This window comes from Pseudoliparis swirei, chromosome 24 (assembly GCF_029220125.1).
Source record: "Pseudoliparis swirei isolate HS2019 ecotype Mariana Trench chromosome 24, NWPU_hadal_v1, whole genome shotgun sequence".
NCBI lineage: Eukaryota > Metazoa > Chordata > Actinopteri > Perciformes > Liparidae > Pseudoliparis > Pseudoliparis swirei.
The window spans coordinates 14384954-14398060 of record NC_079411.1 but is presented as its reverse complement, the minus strand read 5'-3'; the positions used below and the strand labels follow the sequence as shown (position 1 = coordinate 14398060).

At 40.9% G+C, this 13107-nt stretch overlaps 1 long non-coding RNA gene across 1 annotated transcript; it reads left to right on the top strand.

Annotated features, from left to right (window-relative positions):
• The first annotated feature begins 388 nt into the window (after positions 1-388).
• LOC130189593 (uncharacterized) lies at positions 389-2141 on the top strand. Its single transcript, XR_008830837.1, has 2 exons — positions 389-1219; positions 1298-2141. It is a non-coding gene; the product is annotated as an uncharacterized LOC130189593 (long non-coding RNA).
• The last annotated feature ends 10966 nt before the right edge of the window (positions 2142-13107 follow it).

Here is a 13107-nt window from a genome sequence, read left to right as displayed (position 1 = left end):
TTTCCCAGAGGATCCTTCAGTCCTTCTACTCTGGAGCTGTAGAGAGCGTCCTGACAGGAAGCATCACAGCCTGGTTTGGCAACTGCTCCGCTCAGGACAGGAAGGCTCTGCAGAGAGTAGTGCGTTCGGCTGAGCGCACTATTGGAACTACACTCTCCACCCTGCAGGACTTGTACACCAGGAGGTGCAGAACCAGAGCCGGCAGGATCATGAAGGATCCTCACCACCCCAACAACAGACTGTTTCAGCTGCTGCGGTCAGGCAGGCGCCTCCGTAGTCACGCTGCAAGAACAGAGAGACTGAGACGGAGTTTCTTTCCTCAGGCCATCAGGATTGTGAACTCCGACCTCACCAGGACCCCACATAGACCCACACAACTGCCCTCTTAGGCACACACACACACACACACACACACACACACACTTACTGTAAATATTGTGTTGTTTTTTATTGTAAATAGTGTGTACTTGTTGCCCTTGCACATTCCTGCTGAGCATTGCCACTTTCATTTCACTGCACACCCTGTGTGTGTAGGTGACAAATAAAACATCTTGAATCTTGAATCTTGAATCTTAAAAGCTAAACTGGATATATATTGCAGATGTCCGTAAGTTAATTATTTTCTGGTCAAAAAGAACATTTCAGATATCCACTGACATTCTTCCTAGGAAGAATTACCTCGCTTTTGCCATTCATGTGTTATGGGCTTTTTATTTTTAGATATCCATAATTGCATTTTTTTTAATAGTCTTACGAGGGGGAAAACTCACATTTCACTCGTATCGACGGGAAAACGGTATTCGAAGCAACATCGACCTTGGCTCAGGAGTACATTGCGCACAGTCCAGTCTGACACTAGTGGCTTTGTTAGTCTGGTTATAAACAAACAGAATATTATTTTAATCATTTTGTCATAGCTTATTACTAATGAAATACAAGTTGGATTTAGCGCTGTGACGCTGACAAAGGCAAGTGTAGGATACTTTTTAATTTGCCAGAACATGTCATAAGGACAAATGCCTTCTTTCAAGTGTCATAGTAATCCCTTGGGTGAGAATAAAATGGTTATGAGCAATGTCCTGAAAAATATCTTAAAGTGGATACTCAAAATTGTATTGTGGCTTCTTTTGCAGAGTGAGGACATTGATCTCAAGAGGGAGTGTGTCCTCTGTGTGTCTCCCTCAATGAGGACAGCAACACTCTCATCAAGGAGTACTTGGTGAGTTTTACAGTGAGCTTTCAGTGTTAAACTTGCAATGTTTTCTTTCAAAATGGTCACTTTGTTTTTCACCATCAGAACGTCAACAGTGAGGAAGCTGAGCGAGAGATCGCGCAGACCACCATGGGCCTTTACAGGATTATCAAAGAAGGTGCTGATAAAGAGGACGAGCCAAAGGACGTTGGAGTGGTGATCGAAGGTGTGGAGCTGCTATGCAATCTGAGAGGCGTTGCCTTTGGACGTGCCATGCTCTTTGGCCTAATTTACACTCTCAACCTGAGCTATCCCCGAGAACTCAAATTCACTTTTGAGTTCATCCAGAAAGTGTTGATGAACTTGAATGGAAAGAAGTTGTCCCCAAAGGTCCAAACACTTAAAATCAAGATGCTTCAATGAGCTCACATGGTCAGCACTGGAGAGTTGAGCTAGCCACATTTTGGCGTGTTGGACATTGATATATTGACCTGGTAAGACTGTAAAGAAGCTAGTGACTTACTAGTTTGTGGTACTGTTGTCAGGTTCACTGGAAAAGCTGTTATGTGTTCTAATTGTTGCATTGCCCAGGTTTATCAATACTGGTATCCATTTTATTAATGATTAATCCATTTTGTATTTTATTATTCATCATAATCACAACTCTAATTTTTAAGTTGTTGATGTCATAATGCATGGCTAGACTGGATATATTGTATACCTGTTTAACACTTCATGACTAAAATGTTGTGTTCTAATTGTTCCATTACCCAGGTTTACCAATACTGGTATCAGTTTTATTAATAATTAATCCATTTTGTATTACTATTCATCATAATGATCATAATCACAACTCTAATTTTTAAGTTGTTGGTGTCGTATTGTGACTGTTTGGATACCTGTTTAACACTTTTTTTTGGTATTCGTCAATAAAGCCTTCTGAATTGTCCTTGTATGCATTAGTGATTTGTTTCAAATATATAATACTTGATTAAACAAATTAGGTTTATGTAAAATGTCCCCTTAACTTTATATGTAATAATACATAAGGTTTATGTATGAATTTGCATCAATTTAATGTAATCAAATCTCATAAGGATTATTCAATTTATTCAGACTGACTCAATGGGATGGAAAAGCATAATGTTTAATTAGATGCTTTACATTGAATTTATGTAATGAAATTACATGGAAAATTTACATGTAATTGAAATACTTAAAGTCAAGGTTTTTTGGATAATTATTTTTTTGAGTGTACCTTGTCCCTTAGACTGGGCCCTGAATCCCCGTAAAGGTAAAAACCTTTACATCTTTTGGACACTTTTATTGATGATCTGAGTTTTTCAGTCATTAGCCAAAGCTCATGATCAAAGGTGTGGGCTGGAAGTGCACTAAAGCTAGAGATGTGCCGTTATTCTTCCATCTTTCCTCACCATGTCAGGTAAGTACAATGCACCAACGTGCCTGATTTGCTTGATCTTTGTGCTGCTCGCCTAGAAAACCTAGAAAAACTCAAACCATTTGGGGCAGCTATTTGTTTCCAACCTGAAGGGGGAAATCCATTGTTTCTGGCAGAAATCATGAACAGGATGGGTGACAAGGGACAAAGTAACACACCCACTGATAACAAAATTGATTTACTTCCAAGATTTGCCGTTCAATTGTACGTATATAAAATTATTTAAAATATATATAATTTAAGGGCTCAAGTTAGTTTTCTATGCATGCAAAATGGTCTTCCCATCCGTGCTTATTTAGTAATTACATTCATATTGCTGTCAAACTGTGGGTGTTAAGTGGCTGAAAGCTTAACATATAAAACCAGCATCAACTATGCGTTAAGTGCAATTACTGGGATTTGTTTTCCCCACGACACATACAATGACAGGAAAACATGTTGGAAAGAGCCAGCATGATCCGCGCTTCAATGTATAAGATCTGGCTATAATTTAGTTTAAAACATTAAAATAATGACCTAACAACATGAACAGAATGTGAAGAGGTTACAGTGTTGATGTTAATGATGTATTGTGTTGCAGAGATACAGTCTTGTAATACCACTCGAAAGTTTGAGTAGTTTGGTGAAGATTTAAGTATTCTTGCTCTACTGTTAGTAAGTATATAAATATATATATATCTTTATAGATTGTATGGACCCATTAGCAGAGATGTAATTATGCCTGCTCTTTCTTTGGCGCTCGGTAATCCACGTTGGAGCTTCTACTGACACTGTATTTATTCATATATTAATATTCTGGCAAGTCTTTTCTATCATCAAAGACATAAGATACAAACCAGATGCAACTTGTTTTAATAGCATACTATGGTTAAATGGTTTTCATCCAGCAGAGAACTGTTAGCATTCTGGAGGTCAAGGAGTAGAGCTAGAGATTTTTTGCGATCTCTAGGAGGTGTCAGGGATTGCCTTCTTGATGGACCTTCTTCCTCCACTCCTTCTGTTCTTGAAGTCAGTGACAAACATGTTTGGCATTTTTACTGATACATCCATCCATCCTTTCTCATCAGCTTAATAATTAATAATTTATAATCCGGTCAAGGGGGCAGCAGACCCAGCAGGCTGACCCAGACTTCCCTCTCAACCGCATCTTTTTCCAGCTCATTCTGGAGGATCCTGAGGCATTCCCAGGCCAGCTGGGAGATATAATCCCTCCAGCGTGTCCTGGGTCTTCCCTGGCATCTCCTCCTGTTTACTAATACAGTGGCAAGATAAGGTTTCTACCACAATATTCCAGGTTCAAAACAGCAGCACAATTTTGTAAAATGTGTTTTTTTTCTTCTTTTATATCCTCTAACACAGTGGTCACCAACCTTTTTGAGCCCAAGATCCCTGACCTCCGCCTTCATGACAGGCAAGATCTACCTATTGAGGCGTTGAGAGAAAACGACTGTCCAGACTGGACTTATGACTTGAGGCTTTTTATTTGGCCTAATTCTAATTGAATGAAATCAAAACACTTTGGTTCAGCTTTCAAATTGATGAGACCAGGAACACAGAATTTAAGTGCAATATAAAAAGTAAGATATTTGTTCACCGCACACAATATGAACAAGAAAAAGTTTTCTCATCTGGGATTGGTTCTGAAGTCAGCCCGTTGGTGAATACGTTCACATCAGCTCTACAGACATCCCCAGATTTAAATAATTATAATAATAATAAATATGAGAATCACCATTTGTGACTCCTGCATTCTGTGCTTTTTCAAATAATAGAATAAATACAATTGCAATAACTTTCAAGTAAACCAGATTGCTTCACCAGACAAGAACAAAAGCTCAATGTTGAGTTTTTGTTTTGAAGGACAACAGCAGAAAAGCCGAACTCACGGAGGTAGGACCTGGCAAGTCGCCAAGAATCTCAGCAGTTGCGCATGCACAGGCGTGATTTGTGAATGCCGTAACGTAAACATTTACACTAATAATAATAATAATTTTATTTTAGTGCTGTGAAAAATAACGAGTTAACTCAGTTAATTAAATTACAGGATTAATTAGTTTAGTTTTTTTAACGCATTTAACGCATGCGCAGAATGAGCTTCCAATCCGTCTGTTGTTGGTCGTCTCTAACCAGCAGCATGTCATTCTGTCTCTACGTGTCGCGTAAACACAAATCCGATCTCCGTCTCGCTCGGGACGGAAAAAAGTCACTTAAGAAGTGATTTAAAAGAAGTTACTGATTCTGCGAGCCTTATCCCCTCCGGTAGGTCGTTCCAAAGTCGAGGGGCTCTAACAGCAAAAGCACGGTCACCCTTTGATTTAAGCCTCGACTCTGGAACGGCCAGAAGGGCCCCACCAGAGGATCTATGGTGCGTTCACACCGGACGCGTCGGAAAATTTCTCGCCGCGTCTGACGCAGCAGTCTCGACGCACGTCGAAAAAAGTGGGTTCACACCAAACGCGTCGGACGCGTCGGGGGCGGAGTAATAAATGGGTCGAGGAACGACAGGACCGCAGAGTACTTCCACTTTTTCGTGGACTGAGCTGCACTCCCACTGCGCTTCTCGCTGCTCTCTCTCTCTTCTCTCTTTGATACGTGTCTCTGAGACTTTTCCACCTACAGCGGCAGATCTCCTCTGCCATGAAACACATATGCCGGCGGTTGGTTGATAGTAAAGTACAACAAATAGCTAGAATAAAAGCAAATACATACATTCAAAACTTACCAGGTAGTCCCACGGCTTCTCCGACCTTGTTCCACGCTTTATCTTTATAGCTCCGGTTTCGGTAAGCATAAGAGTTGTATCGTAAAGTTCGGGGTGCCCACAGACTGCGACAATAATCTTTTCCTCCATTTTTTCAACCGGCAGGACGATGACGAGCGGAGCTGCTCAATGCTGATTGGCTGACGCAACTATGACTCACGCGTTTTTGCTGCCCGAGTTGGGAAATTTCAACTCGCGCGTCGACGAGCTGCGTCTGTTCGCTCTGTTCGGCCCGCGACAAACCCTCTGTTCGTGCTGCTTCAAACGCGTCTAACGCGCTGCTCGCTGGAAAATACGCAGCTACGCAGCTTCTACGCAGCTGTGCATTGACTTTGCATGTAATCTCGACGCGGGTCGAAATTTCGACGCGTCCGGTGTGAACACACCATTGCGTGCTGGCTCATAAGGGGCTAACAACTCAATGATGTAGCTTGGAGCCAGACCTAGACATGCTGTAAAAGTGATCAGCAAAATCTTAAAATCAATTCTAAAACGAACAGGGAGCCAGTGGAGAGAGGCCAGGACTGGGGTAATGTGATGTCGTCTGTTAAAACCAGTAAGAAGCCTAGCTGCTGCATTCTGGACTAGTTGGAGGCGGGAGATAGATTTGTGATTAATGCCGGAAAGGAGGGAGTTGCAGTAGTCTAGTCTTGAGAAAATGAGTGCATGAATGATTTTTTCCAGGTCTGACTGACAGTATCGGTTTAATTTTTGTAATGAATCGCAACTGAAAAAAGCAGGACTGGACAATTTTTAAAATCTGTGATTCAAAATTCAATTGCAAATCAAACATGACACCCAGATTTCTTGCAACAGGTGTTAAATAGGCAGCAAGGGGACCAAGTTCACTATCGACGATACCGGTGTTATTGTTTGGGGAATTGAAGACTATCACTTCTAATTTTGAGTTATTGAGTTGGAGAAAGTGTTGTGCCATCCAGCAGTTAACATCAGAGACAATCTAAAACAGCAGCTAGGCTCTCTGGGTCACCTGGTCTCAGTGGAAGGTATATCTGTGTGTCGTCTGCATAGCAATGAAAAGATACATTGTGTCGCTGGAGGATTTGACCAAGTGGAAGCATATAGATAGAAAATAAAAGTGGACCTAAAATTGAACCTTGTGGTACACCACAGGTAATATTAGAAGTGGAAGATGAGTGATTACCTCTGGTGACCGAGTAAGATCTATTTAAAAGGTACGAGGAAAACCAGCCAAGTGCAGTGTCTTTGATGCCAACCCAGTTTTTGAGGCGATCGATTAAAATGGCGTGATCAACAGTATCGAAAGCTGCACTAAGGTCTAAAATAATTAAAACTGCGCTCTCCCCCCTGTCTGCTGCTAAAAGAAGGTCATTCGTTACCTTGAGGAGGGCAGTTTCTGTACTGTGAAGTGCTCTAAAACCTGACAGAAATTTCTCAAATAAGTTATGCTGATTCATAAAAGCTAAAAGTTGCGTTGAAACCACTTTTTCTAAAAGTTTTGATAAAAAAGGACGTTTTGAAATTGGCCTAAAATTCGAAAGAACAGATTGATCAAGCTTCGGTTTCTTTAAAAGCGGTTGTACGATAGCATGTTTAAAAGTTGATGGGAAAGTACCACTTGCTAGGGAGCTTTTTATAATTAATAAAATACTTGGCCCAATAGTGTTAAAAAACCTCCTTGAGGAATTTTGTCGGAATAAAATCAAGGCTGCATGTGGCTGATTTCATTTGTTAAATAAGTTGAGATAAAAAGGTTATAGATACTGGTTGAAAATGACTAAAATAGTTTTGAATGTCCCTATTGGCATGTAAAATACGGGTTGGGGGTGTAATTTGATGTCTTATTTCCTTTACCTTATTATTAAAATAAATTAAAAATTTCTCACACATCTCTTGTGAGGCATCAATAAAATGAAAGGAGGGGGGGTTCATGACTGTGTCTATGACCTTAAATAAAACTCTGGGGTTTGAATGGTTCTCTTGAATTAAATTGGAGAAGAAGGTTCTTGCTTCTTTAACTGCCTTTTGGTAGTTGTTCAATGCATCTTTCCAAATTTGATAAAATACGTGCAGAGCAGTTTTTTTCCATTTTCTTTCCTTTCTCCTAGAGTCTCTCTTAAGTTCTCTGGTGGCTTCATTTATCCAGGGCTGCTGTTAGGTTTAACTTTTTGATCTTGTAGGGGGCAACAGAGTCGAGAATAGTTTGACTAAGGTACAGGCATTACAACATTTATTTATTGATGACGTAGTTGTATGTCGGTGTACTTTGACCTTGTGTCATGTGTAAAGTTATGAATAAAGATCTTTCTGCGCCCCAGCTGTAGTCCTACCTTCCCCTCTCTTGGGGAGCACAGCTGATCACGGCTGTCAGAGAACACGTTTTCAGGCGTTCATTAAAATCAGGTGGAGATCTTTTCTGACCTCGAACTTCCAGTCAGGAAGAAAACGTTTCAGAAGACACTTCAGAAAATGTTCGAGAACGAGGAGCAATGTGTTTCTGATTTTATTTTCATTTTATTTTGGAGATCGACAGGGAACGTCTCCGAGATCGACCGGTCGATCGCAATCGACGGGTTGGCGACCACTGCTCTAACACTGACAATATCGATCTCCTTTCTCTTGCTTTCAGAAAATTCCAAATACATTTTCAATAGGTTGAATAAATATATCGGCATTACTTAAACCTGTACTGTCGTTTCCCACAAAAAATATTCTGGTGCATCAAAATAGTGGTTCTCACATCCTGTGAGCACACAGAAGTTTACCCCTTCGACTAGTAGGGGCTAAATGACCAGGTATAGAACATAGGGCTCAATTGGACTGACCTAAAATGTCTTCCCCATCTGAGTCACTGACTGGCTGCAGTGCGGCCCCAAACTAAAAGGGGGAAAGGAGCACTAGGAAAGCTAGTGTGGTATAATGAGCCGACCCGGGAACGCTGGTCATATTTAACGGCTAGCCTCTAAAAGGTTAGCCCGGCCCAATTAATTCTCCTAGTTAAAAAGGTCAGGGCTCTGTGTTAGAGGGCTAGGGAAAAGCTATACAAGGGCCTTTTATTGCCACCTCATTACTTAGGCTTCATCCTGCTTCATTACAAAGTCATATACATTGTTTAAACATGATTGGAGGGAGCCAAGAGGCTGGCTCAGGCTTCAGTAAAAAACGTTGAGATTTGGCCATAGTAGTAGAGCTTTCGTACATGACTGGGGCAAATCGTTGGGCCTAATCCTGACTACCTGCAATGTCCTACTAGGAGACAATCAATTACATTAAAGTATGGTAGAACAGCAACATTGAACAAAGTGAGAAACAAAGTGTTTAAAAGTAAGATCTGGCTTCAGACGGATTAAACAAAAGTCCAATCAACTTACTTAGTTAACAGAGCGGTTCAAAACATGCGACACTTCAGTCAAAGCATGGGTTGCAGCAGGGCTCAGGAGGCCTCATACAGTAATAACATGCCTATGAATGGAATTTGTACGTTATTACCATTGTGCTCAATTTGTGAATTAAATATAACAATTTGGTGTTTGCATCATGCATCTGAGAATCGTTTATATAAGTTATTCCCAGGGGCTAAGATGCTACTCTTGTTTACTGCATTAGCAGTGGTTCTGGATGCTTCTCGTTTTCAGACTTTCAGGACTATGAGGGTAGAGTCAAATATTTTTTTTTAATCAGTCTGAAAAATATTTTATTTAAAACGTGACCTCTTGAGAGGTGGACTTCGAAAGAAGCCGCGACCCATTTGTGAACAAACCCAGTGAATCGAGTCTGTCCGTGCCAGGAGAAAATCAACAGTTGGAGATCACAAGTGATGGTGGCCCTAACTGCTCGTTGCAGTTATACAAGCTCAGGGCTCCCACTAATTCGGCGTAATGGTGAGATGTATTTTCTACTCTGCCTGCCGTATCATTTTATTACGTCATGTTTATTACGTCATGTTTATCACGTCATGTTTATCGCCCACATTGTGAAGGCCGATCCGTGAAAATGTTGTCTGACACGAAACCGGTCCGAGGCTCATAAAAGGTTGGGAAGAACCCTGAACTCAATTTCCCTCCCAAGGAAACGAGCACAGCATAACCCTCGAACACACACATTCTTTAAAATATATTCTGTGTAGACACCTGAGGAGACAGAAACGTGTGCAGATCAAGAGATAGAACCTGAGATAATCAAGACTGATCCCTCGAGCGTCTGTGAAAATGAATCCATCCCTTTTCAACCACAATGGAGATCCCAGCTGTGCACTCTCAGAGCTATGCTATCAAAGACCAGATTAAAATCATTAATGCAAGACGAAATTGGATGAAAAGTTCTGCAAATTGGTTAATACGATGTTCCAAATCAGAATAAATGAATGTACCCAAAAAGTTAGATATTGATTTAGCATATTTTTGTCTGAAGGAAGAGCGATTATTTAAAATCTGGATGCGGTATAGTATGCATAGATACAGAGAGATCTTTTTTCTTTTGTCACCATGAATTGCCCTGCTGCAAACCACAGAGTAAACCAAATGAAAGGCAGAACAGAGGTGCAATCCTATAAGCAGTTAATTACACAAGCTGCCTAAGGAAGGTGAGGCGGAAGCGGCCCTGCCAAATCCTCTGCACTGCTTGACACCTACCTTCTTACCACAATAATTAGCCATATAGCTGCTTAGTAACGGAGAGCAGAGTGCAGGACCAACGAGGTGGTGGCGGAACAGAAGGCTCAGAGCGTTTGGGCTCCTGTCTGCACCGACCAAGACTCTCACGACACTTTAACATTCTGAAACATTGATATCAAAGGGATGATGATCATCTTTCTCCTCCCACAAATCTGATTATGCAGAATTTGAAGATGCTGAAATTATAAACGATAGAGACAATATCTGGCAAAAGATTGTTACAATACTGCCGTCGTTCACATACCCCTCACCCTTTTGTGTCGACTGGTATTCATTATCGAATCATTGTTCCACATCATCAGCTTCCTGAAATAATAGCCTACGTAATTCTTAGTTTTTTCCGAAAACACAAAAACTATAAACATGACCACATATGATAACATGATATTGTGATATATTATACTACAGGGGTAGAATCCCATGATGAGTTCAACTGAGGATTTTACCAGAGGTGGCCACTGGCCACTATCATTAGGAGATGATTAAGGCAAAACAAAAAAAATTTGTTCAATGACTATTTTAGGAAGGTGACAACATGCATCTCTTGTTGAAATCTCAACATACAAAAGTAATTCTAGCATACTGTATGATGACAGTCATGGCTGCTGATTTCCCAAATTATTTGTTCTTCCAATTGTCCACTGTTTTTTCAACAATGACTTGTTATGTACTACCGTGAAATGAACCCCTTGATTGTCTGAAATATATTTGTATCAACTGTGCTCCAGAGAACGCCATTTGATGACAATATTAAAGCTTTGTTTATCTCAGTTTTAGCATGACTTGTTTGTGTTCAACTGACTGAAACATTCAGGATTGGTTTTCCATGTAAGCTTGGTTTTGGTCATTTGCAGGTCAAAAAGTGTCGAGGTAAAAACAGTTGCTATATATATATATTCTTGACTGGTTGGGTCCCAAACCACCAGTCGAGGGATAATCACTGTTTTAAAAGTATATAAATTAATATATTTTGTGGCAGCGACACACACAAGTTTAGTTAATTTAATGTTGTTGAAACAGAGCTTATATCTCTCGTTTTTTGGAGGAGGCTAACTCATCCTGGTCCAATTTCTACCAACAAGAAAGACATCGATGAGAGAGTGAAGGAAAATGATTGACTATCAAGAACTGAAAGATGTTTCAGTTAGATAGATTGAAGAATACATCCGTCTGTGCCTCATGACACATGTCAAGACGCTTGTCTCGGTCACGTGATACATTATCCCAAAACTAGAAGCTAACAGGATTATTGTTTTTAGACAGAGGTTTTTGTAGAACTTCTTTGGAAAGGAAAAATGGCCCAATGAGGACAATGAAGAAGAAGAAGAAGAAGAGCCTATTACACCCAGCAAGAAAAAGAAAGCTGCATTTATAATACGGGTACCGCTACAGGTGATTCTTATGCACCAAGCCTGCTCTGCATAATATGTGGCATAAAGTTTAGTTACATTTTTTATGCACGTTATATTTGTTTTCATGCCAGTCGTATCATTTTATTTCGTCAGATTAGAGCGCCCAGTGTTATGCTAATATGCTCCGACATTACAGTCAGTCAGTGTTAATAACGTGTTAGTAAGTAACGACAGAACAGAGTCCCTGCCACGTCTCGGTGTACCTTCTTCAACAGCTTGTTAGCAGCACAGTTGCATTAATATTTATAGTTTGCATATGAATAGCAGGAGGAGCAGATTTCATAGCATGGTTTGTAAATCATTATGTTTTCTTTTCCAAAATTTCACAATTTGCTGATTCTTTTAATGATCAATAACATATTGCTTCTGTGAATGCACACAGAACTGCAAGAAAACAAAGGCTTTCCTTCCTTCTTGGGGAGGGGGGCTTTTGATAGTTGGCTTTTCCCACTCCCCGGCTCGGGCCACTTCCTCAGACCAGCGGTGATTGCTGCTTTAATCTTCCTCCTAATCTCAGGCCTCCCGCTGGTCCGAACGGCTCGGAGCATTTAAACAAGATGGACTCACATGAGGAACATCCGGTGACACTGGCGAAGGAGCTCAGGTGGAATGGAAGATGCTGTTCTTGTTCATCGGGGTGCCAGAGCTGAAAACAAATCAACTTCAACTCCTCTCCTGTTTTCCCTGACATGATCGGACACGGTTGCGGTGACAAAAAACAAACCGACAGACATATGAACACAAACCTTCTCTGTGGTAGTTCGTGCTACAGGAGGTGTCTCACAACAGACTCACAAGGTGAAAACAACATCAGCGTTCCCACCACGGCTGCTAACAATCCTAGCAGCTTATTCATGATATAATTAGCTTATAAGGATGTAAAGATACTGCCTTTTTATTTCTGATTTTAACAACTATTTTTTTTGTTCTCATCCGCTGCCCACCTGCATTTAGATCATTCCATTCTCAGTTTTTGAGTACCCGGTGCAGGATATTTTATCTCAAGTGTGTAACTTTGCCATGTTATGAGAATGATAAAATATATGTCCCGGACATGGAATATGCCAGAAAGCTGAATAATGTAATAGATGCTGCCTCGTCACTAGTTGTGATAATATTTCTAAGTAGCCCCCGGTCACAGTTATCCTGTCCAGTCCAACCAGCAGGCAGCCGGACTGATTGACACGTAACCCCAGACTCATTCCAAGTACTCGGGCCGAAGCCTCTGATCTCCACTGACTGTTACCACTCCGGTTCCAGTCTGCGCTCTTCTGCTCTCTGCCAAAACAACTTGTGTGGAAACATGCAGAAGGATACCACCAACCATCTCAATGAAATGGAGGAGGGTCTCTGTTTCCTTTCATTCTGGTGCCTCTCTCTTTTGTCTGCCCGTTGTTGTGGCTGGATTTCTTCCTTTTTGGTCCATTCTGACTGATCTCTTAACCTGATGCATATAAACTTGTTTCTCTCTCCTATCTGACTGCTGGTGAGACACCACAGAATACTCACCCACTGGACCTCAGTAATCAAACACCCACAGGACACAGAGAGTTTGGATCAGAGTTCAATTCACGTAGATTTATCTGTAACCAACAGTTTCACAAATAAACCTGGTCTGGGTCCGGTAT